A 9,896-nucleotide genomic window follows, 5' to 3' on the forward strand; every position below is an offset into this window, starting at 1 on the left:
CGAATGACTTTAAAGTAAAAGTAGGAGAAAAATAAGCGAGTTTCATTTCACATTATGAAACTACAAAAGACTTTAAAGTAAAAGTAGGAGAAAAATAAGCGAGTTTCATTTCACATTGTAAAACTACGAGAGACTTTAAAGTAAAAGTAGGAGAAAAAATAAGCGAGAGTCATTTCAATTGTGAAACTACGAGAGACTTTAAATAAAAGTAGGAGAAAATTAAGTGAGCGTCATTTCACATTGTAAAACTACGAAAGACTTTAAAGTAAAAGTTGGAGAAAAATAAGGGAGTATTATTTCACATTGTAAAACTACGAGACTTTAAAGTAAAAGTAGAAGAAAAATAAGCGAGTTTCTTCTCACATTGTAATATTACGATTGACTTTAAAGTAAAAGTAGGAGAAAAATAAGCAAGTTTCATTTCACATTGTAAAACTACGAAAGACTTTAAAGTAAAAGTAGGAGAAAATAAGCGAGTTTTATTTCACATTGTGAAACTACGAGAGACTTTAAAGTAAAAGTAGGAGAAAAATAAGTGAGCGTCATTTCACATTGTAAAACTACGAAAGACTTTAATGTAAAAGTAGTAGAAAAATAAGGGAGTATTATTTCACATTGTAAAACTACGAAAGACTTTAAAGTAAAAGTAGGAGAAAAATAAGTGAGCGTCATTTCATATTGTGAAACTACCAAAGACTTTAAAGAAAAAAATAAGCGAGTTTCTTCTCACATTGTAAAACTACGAAAGACTTTAGAGTAAAAGTAGGAGAAAAATAAGGGAGTGCTATTTCATATTGTAAAACTATAAAGACTTTAAAGTAAAAGTAGGAGAGAAATAAGCGAGTTTCACTTCAGATTGTAATACACGAAAGATTTTAAAGTAAAAGTAGGAGAAAAATAAGCGAGTTTCATTTCACATCGCGAAACTTAGAAAGACTTTAAAGTAAAGGTAGGAGAAAAATAAGCGAGTTTCATTCTACATTGTGAAACTACGAAACACTAAAATATGTGCGGGTTAATAATGCGGATGGTTTTCAATAGATGAACGAAGGTACGTATGAACGAAGGTTTAAATACTTTAAAATTGGTGATTTTGATGTGAACGACAACGAACGGCCAGGTCAACCGAGAAAGTTTGAAGACGAACAACTGCAACCATTATTGGATGAAGATGCGTGTCAAACTCAAAAACAACTTTGTGCAAAATTAAACATTGCTCAGAAAACAATTTCTGATCATTTGAAAGCAATGGGAAAAATTTTAAAGGAAGAGAAATGGGTGCCACATCAGCTTACTGAAAGGCAATTTGAAAATCGAGAAGTCACCAGTGAACTCTTGCTTCAACAACATCAATGAAAGTACTTTCTACATCGAATAGTTACTGGCAACGAAAAATTGATTTACTTTGATTATTCTCAAGGCACAAAAGCCTGGGTTGATTCAGGTAGTGGACGCAGAAGCATACGAAATTTCTTACGTTTATTCATGTATAATTTGGAAGTCTGGAAAACAATAACAGCAGAAATCTCAATGTCAAAATTTAAAATTTGGAGAAAAATACATTTGTAACGTTCAGTGAGCTAGCAAAGATACTACTACTTGACAGCGCTTCTTCATCTTTCCTTGCTCTCTGTTAAGCAACAAGAAAATTTCTCTGACTGTCTTATTCAACGATCTACATGTCTGTGTGTGTTAGAAAGAGAAATGTGTACGTACAGAGATGGCCAGAATACAGGACGTGAGTAAAGAAGATGTAGACGAAAGGGGAAAAGAGAGGGCAAAAAGGAATGATTCCCTTACCCTCATTCGTTACCTTCTTCTCGCGTCTCCAAGGCTACAAAATTTACTGGAAGAAGCCTTCAGTAATTTTGTATTATTCAGTGACAGGGAAAGCGTCCTAACCTTCCAGGTAAATTTTTACCCGCACACACACATACATATAGCCTGTAGTATCCCATGACTCATGCTAATGCAATATTCAGGAACTGACCCCGCTGCGCCGATGCCACAGTTCGGATTTTCAGTCTGCATGAAAGAAAGAAAATATATACATGCAGACAAACACCGTTTTCTCAGTCCAGATGTATTGAAAACTTACATTTTTTTCTTGTCTTTTTATACACTATGAAATCAATTATTATCAATAATACTTCAGATATATATTATGTTACAAACGTCACTGGGAAATCTATTGATTGAGGTTTAATGAGAGGTCAGCATCTATTAAACTTCAATCAATCAATCAATTTCCTTATGGCGATTTCAAATGAGGATCGATATTTGTATGACACCTGCAGGCGTCACTGGGAAATTGAAGTAGTAAGAGTGGCACCCTAACTTTCGCCGAGTCAAAAGTTAAGGTCCCTGGTCCGGGTCAATGACCTAGGGGTACCTAGGACCACCCAAAACTTACAGAGGTGCATACCATAGTCCTATACAATCATACCAAATTTTTAATTTCGGCAATTAGCAAAATTAAAGGGGTGTGATCCTAGGGACTCTTGCTAATATTTAGGGGGTGGGCCATAGTACCACTGTCAAAATATTCTAGGCACCCCTAGGTCATTGGCCTCGTGCAAACTAACTTGATCCCGGCAAAAGTTAGATAAAGTGGCGCTCTTACTATTACACTGGGTAACAAATTTTTACCAACTTTATGTTTATCTGGTTTCTTTTCTGTTTTTAATATCGTTGGGTGATACTAATAACGTGCATAACATTAGTTTTCCCGAAATGATAAAAATCGCCTTAAAATTCGTCTTTAATCCTTAGAAATCGGGTAATTTGTCGAATTTTTCCTCCATTTTTCGTTAAAGCGTAATAACTAAGAAATCATTTGCCCTAACACAACAGTTTATGTCTTGCTTTTTAAGCAAAGGAATAGGCTTTTAAACTGTGTAAGTTTATTTGCAATATTACATGCGAAAGAAAATTTATTCAACAAATTTTGAGAAAATTGTTAATTTTTCCTCAAAATTAAGTATTTTTTATTTCTGGAGTTGGCAACACTGTTTGTAAAGTTAGTCAAATTACATCAGATATTTTTTTGATCAGAAATTGATTCTGTAAGTTTTAAATTGGTATTCACGAGACGACACAAAATGTTGGGGACAAAATTAGAAATTTGGTTATGAAATCAACAGGAACTTGACAAAGAAAAATGAAAAAAGTCATTCTTCATTTCCGTGTAATAGTTCCTAGCCTCTATTTTCAACTAAAATAGTACATTCTAACACTTTTCGTACACAGAAGAAATGAATATTAAATGGCTAGTCTATACAAGTCGCAGTTTTGGCCCGGTGTTGATTTTTATCGAGAAATTTAGAGCTAATTGCTATCTTACAATATGCTTCACTAAAGAAATTATGCAGAATTAACTTAGTCACTATGGAGTACGAACACAGCATACAAAATAAAACAATACTTAGCAAAAATATATCAACTCTCACTACAAGCACATAATGCGGAACATTTTTAAAATGAGCACGCTTGCTTTTTCGCTTGTGGTAAGCTGATTTGTCATCAGAAATCAATGTCCAAATGTAATCTCCCATCATCGCGGTGTCCCAGCGCCCCTGGTATCTTCTTTCCATTTGTTCAATGTCTTGATGAAAGCTTTCACCATGTTCTTCACTCACATCTGCTAAATTTGGACGAAAAAAATCAAGATGGGAAAACAAAAAAATACAATTTGAACGACACTCTACAACCCAAATTGCGATATAGGTCAATCAAATAATCTATTAACTCCCTATAATTTTCACTTCTATTTTTACCAAGAAAACCTTGCACTACCGCCCTAAAAGCTTCCCAAGCACTTCTTTCCTCTCGAGTCATTCTATTCTGAAGTTCTTCAGACTGAAGCATCACACGTATCTGTGGACCACTAAATACACCAGCTGTGATTTTAGCGTCAGTTAACTGTGGAAACATTTGTCTTATGTAAGAAAAAGCTGCAGAATGTGGATCTAATGCTCTAACAAACTGTTTTACAAGTCCTAATTTTATGTAGAGTGGTGACAGTAAGATATTTTCTCTTTCAGCTAAAGGTTCATGTATGACATTGTGAGTGCCAGGAAGTAAATGTTTCCTTTCTGGCCACACCTTGAGTGTATAATGACGGTCAGTAGCTCTGCTATCCCAAAGGCAAAGAAAACACGAATATTTAATATTGCTACTCTGCAAACCTAGAAGAAAACCGATCATCTTAAAATCTCTACAAATATCCCATTTATATTTTTGATACTCAATCTTTTCCAACAATAATTTCACGTTTTCGTAGTCTTCCTTCATGTGGACTGAGTGTGCAACTGGTACAGAAGGATTCACATTTCCATTGTGCAGAAGAACTAATTTAAAACTCTAGATGAACTGTCTATGAAAAGACGCCACTCCTCTGGTTGATGTGAGAAACCGATAGCTTCAAATAGACCACTAACGTCATGACAATAACATAAACTTCCTTCCATTTTGAAGAATTGTGAAAAAGTCTTATGCCTTTTCCTATATTTTGATATTTTACATGTTGGAAGGAGAAAATTTCACTCATTTAAACGTGAAGCAAGAAGTTCTGTCTTTGATTTAGGAAGATCTAAATGTCTTATCAAGTCATCAAGTTCTTGCTGATCAAGCAAATGTGGTTCCTTTTTCCTGGGTTCATGCGAAAAACTAATATCAAGATCGGAAGATTCCTCTGGCTCTCTTTCCGATGACAATATCTCTGGTGGTTTGGGTACAGGAAGTTCGTCACTGTGTGGAACTGGAGCAATGGATGAAGGTAAACTGTGGTATTTTATTTTTCCCCTTTCTGTTTTTATAGTGTGTCACGTCAACTGAACAGAAGTAGCAGTCATTATAGTGATTAGTAGGCTCTCTCCAAATTCGAGGATTAGCAAATGACATACACTTTCTGGTTCCCCGTAACCAACCTTCTAATGTAGAGCGAGAACTACCGCAACACACATGCGGAGCCCAATGTTTGTCTTGATCACCTACGGGCACTCGAAAGTAAGCTTCATGTGCAACACACAACTTTGTTCCAAGCACAATGTTAGGTTTAAGTTGTTTGGAGCTTATGTAAAATCCACAAACATAACAAAATGAGTCTGCTGACATTTTATCTTCCACACAGCACCTAGTGAAATTAAATCAAATGCGACTGATACTCAATACTGTATGCGGCTGGTAATAAGTGAACTGGATAAATCTTTATTCATCAATTATGTACTGCTTTGGTAAAGATGGTACTCTTACTCCCAGCCATTAGAGAGTTACGCCCTCTCTTTGGCATATGTGTCAGTAGATATACATTGATTGTTAAACATTGTGAGATGGTCAAAGTGCAATTATATAAACTGAGCATAATTGAGCATATAAAACTAGGTATACTGATAAATAATAATAATAATAATAATAATAATAACAATAACAATAACAATAATAACAATAAATCAAAAGTAGAATAAATATGTGCAAAAATATATATGTATACGAGGTGCTAAGGTATTAAGATGATGGAAAACAAAATGTATCACTAAAGTAATAGAATTTAGAAAGATGATGATGAGGTATGAGATGAAGTGCAGAGACGACACAAACATAGTTGTATTAGCAAGACAGATGCAGTGTTAAATCTTCTGTCCCGGGGCGACTCGGGACTGATGAGGACAGGGGGAAGCCCTTGTTAATAATGAGGATTGCTGTGCTAATATGGAAAAATATGAGGAAGATGATCATTAATGAGGTAAATATCATATATTTCCCGTTCATCAGCAGTCAGATGTGCATTTTGAACAAACAGAGATACTAAGATGTATAAAGGTGAGTGTTTATACCGAAATGTAGCATCAGTAAGAGCATCAGTCTGCAGAATGTCCAAGAATAACGGATGACCTGTTTGTATACGTGAAGTTATATACCTTAGTCGTAGTTCTGCGAGATGTTTCGCGAGTTTAGAGAAGTCGATATACTCATATGTAAGCCATGTAGGGTAAGGAAGCTTAATACGATACGCCAGCCGAATGGCATGTCGCTCCATTATGCAGAGTTTTTCGTAATATGACGCAGAAGCATTGCTCCAGGCGGTGTGTCCAAAAGTGAGGATGGGACGGAGAAACGCCTTATAGGTATGAAGTAACACTTCAGCTTTCAGACCCCAAGTTGTGCCTGTGAGACGACGCAATAGATTTAAACGAATTTTAGCCTTAGCTGTTAACTTTTTCAGGTGAGCATTCCAAGTAAGCTTTGAGACAAAGACTACGTCTAAGTAGGTAGCAGTAGGAGTAGGGAGTACTCGGTACCCATCAACATTTACTTGCAACAAATTTGGATTTCTGTAAACTCTGGAACGCCTGTTCGGAGGTAAGAACACGATTGCTTGCGTCTTTTCTGTATTAATAGTTAAATGCCATTTCTTGCACCACCTGATGTAATTATCGAGAGTTCGTTGTAAAAGAGTATTAAGTTGTTGGATAGTTTTACCAAGAGCGAGAAAAGCTGTTTCGTCGGCGTATTGAAAAGTAAAAACATTACGTGGAACTGCAGGGATGTCAAAAGCATAAAGGATATATAATAAAGGGCTGAGAGCCGAACCCTGAGGAACTCCAGTAAGCGGAAAGATAGGCCAAGATAGAGCATTCCCCACTGTAACATAAGCAATGCGATGTGTAAGGAAAGAATATACTATCCTCAAATAGCAAAGTGGAAACTTAAATGATTGTAATTTTTTAATTAAGCCGTAATGCCAAACTTGATCGAAAGCCTTTTCTAAATCCATAAGAATGAGGCAAGAAGGGAAGGCTTTATTATACTGGTTAGTAATTATGGTGCTGAGACAAAGTAGCTGGTCATTTATGGAGAAATTAGGTCGAAAGCCTGCTTGATGGATGGGTAGTAGAGTACTCGTCTCAAGATACTTATGAACACTATGCAGCTGGCTATCCAAGTGGAATCATATAGAAATTTACTAACTTTACTTAAGTAAAAGTTAATATTTTTTGTAAAAGTAAGGGGAAAAGATAAGAAATTATATTTTTCTAGACAGTTATTTTCATTCAAAATGAATGCTGTATTCAAAATTTGTAATCATAGAACGCATATTTTACGAAACGGAACTTGCTAATTAATCCACAAAAGTTTGTTCTGTTTTGCCATCTATGGACAGCCGAAGTAAAGGCTGAAATTCTTTCTCTAAAATGGCGTTCTTGAACAAAGACGATTTTGTAAAATTCCTTTCAAACAATCGACATTTGAGGAAAACTAATGCCAAATTCGTAATTAGCACGTCAAAATCATTCGGTAAATGTGAAAACATTAAGATAATTTCTTGTTGAGCAGTGTTATTGATTCAAAATAGTACCTTGAGAAGTTTAGCTTTGTTGTTAAAATTGAAAATTTTAGACTTCCAACTCTTTAGAGATTATTTGTTTAAATTACGAAAACTTTATGCTTAATCATTTCACTTAACACGGGCACTGTAGGTCATTGGTAGCCTTTACTGCTAGTCCAGTGCCTAGTGAGTGTGCCTTTGGTGTACGTGGTCTCGTGTTCGATTCCCGGTCAGAGAAAGCCTTTAGGATTTTTAACTGTCCTCGATCTTTGTGTGTTCGGGTCCCTGTTGTGTCCAGTAGTCATAATCAGTTAAAAACGAGTGAAATAAAAGCCAGAAACTTTATATATATATATATATATATATATATATATATATATATATATATATATATATATATATATATGAGAGAGAGACGATGTCTCACTGTAATCACAGTATCTGAGGAAAGACAAGAAAGGATTGGGAAAGGAAGGAAGGAAGCGGCCTGGAACTTGTATGTTAGGTATCATCCCGGCATTTGTCTAGTGTGAATGAGGAAAACCCAGGAAAATCTCATTCAGGATGGCTGGACTTAAAAGGCTGTTCCACTTTTTTTTGGCTGAGTGTTCCCACTGGGTCTGGTGTGAGTGGTCGCTGGTTTAATCCCAGGTCATGTAAGTTGATGATGAACAACATTATGTTCGTTGCTTTTTCCGAGGTTTTCCTGTATCCTCTGACATTATCATTCTACCAAATCCTTCATAACGACTCACTTTCATTAATCTATCTTTTGCTTTAGCCTAAAGGGTATACAAGTGGGCATAAAACTAGAAATATTATTTCTTTTAACAAGCAGATGTAAATGAATAGTTCAAGTTTTTTTTGTGTGTGTATGGTTAACACATATGAGCCTTCACATCTTCTAATACAACAGGATTACAAACATCTTTACAAAGTGTCTCATGCGCAGACTTGAGTTATATAGCTCCTGGATGTAAATAAATCTAAAGAACACACCAAGTGTGTCACGAAGTGTGTCTCCTCAATGTAGAAATCTTTTAAAGAATAATCACACTACTACTGAGTTCTACTAGTAACCTTTATTCTTAATCTTTGCCCCATATCTTCATTATAATCTTTGTAATCACTCTATCAATCCTCATCCACAATAACACTAATCTTGTTATAACCAATCAATTTACATCATAATAATCTATCTCTTCATAATCTATGTATCTTCCTAATCTATATTTTTGTAATCTACATCTTCATAAACTGTTTTTTCATCATCTATTCTTCGTAAACTATCTTTTTAAAACCATAATAATCTAGTGGCCCCGCGTAGAGTAGTCGCTAACGCTTTCGGTGCGAGCGGTCCCGGGTTCGATTCCTGGTGGGGTCATTCGGTCCAAAAAGTGTAACACGTTTTTTCACTCCAGCGACCCTGAATGAGGTTTTCCTGGGTTTTCTTCATTCATACCAGACAAATGCCGGGGTGGTACCTACGTTATAGCTCCCAGGCCGCTTCCTTCCTTCCCCAATCCTTTCTTCATTTCTTTACCCCGGATTGTGTTCTCGCCGAGGGACGTCATCCCTCAAATCGTGAAGGGCTAAATGGCCTTAGATGCCGAAAGCCCAGAAATCTAAATCCTAAATCCTAAAATCCATAATAATTTATCTTTATTTGCACATGCTATATCTCTTAACTCCACAATAGTCTGTGTCTTATTGTAAGCACACTGTGCTCTGTTCCCATATCCTACGCTCTACGCTCTAAATTTTCTCGCAAGGGAGAGGAGCAAACAGTGGCACATGCAATTATGTTTTAACCCCATTAAGCAAGATGCAAAAATAAACATTTAATATACAAAATATTTATACAAATATCTCAAATGATACGAAGTTGCTGCAACTTCTCCCTTGACGAAAATCCACGTACGCCGCTGGTAGGAAGAATTGGGATAACTGAATGACGCGTTCTAGGCATCATTCGGTTTTATAACTCTCAATTTCACCCAATTCGACTCTATTAGAAAGTTATTTGGATTCCATTTAAATTATCTGGTTTCCTTTATTTGTCCAGATTTCTTTCAAATTAAGGTATTTTAATATAACACATACTACTAAAGAATATGTCGCGAAAAATCCTCCATTGTTTGGTTTAGAGACAAAGGACAGATCAAGAAGTAGTAGTATGTAGCAATATTATTTATGTAGAAGTGAGCGTCATAGGCCCCCCCTAAACTTTTCGTGGACCCTTCAGATCTTAACAGAAAATGCTATTATTAATACAAAAACACAATTTAGCTATTTGTAAGAGAATTTTTAATGACTTGCCCTCCGTAACATATTCATGGCCCTCCAAACCTCTGTGGCTGGTTGCGGGCCTGCGCAGCAAGAATATATACACAAAGTAAAGTCTAATACTAGGAATGCAATGGATATACCCGATTGCAATGAAATGAGCTGAGCGAGCTTAAACTACGTAATCAGGAAGCGTTTTTCGGTGATTATTCCTCGATGGTACATCGGGTTTTTGATTTCGACCTATGTTGTCACTTAGCACGACATACTCTATCAGCGTGCT

This window comes from Thermobia domestica, chromosome 13 (genome assembly GCF_964235325.1).
Source record: "Thermobia domestica chromosome 13, izTheDome1.hap1.1, whole genome shotgun sequence".
Classification (NCBI taxonomy): domain Eukaryota; kingdom Metazoa; phylum Arthropoda; class Insecta; order Zygentoma; family Lepismatidae; genus Thermobia; species Thermobia domestica.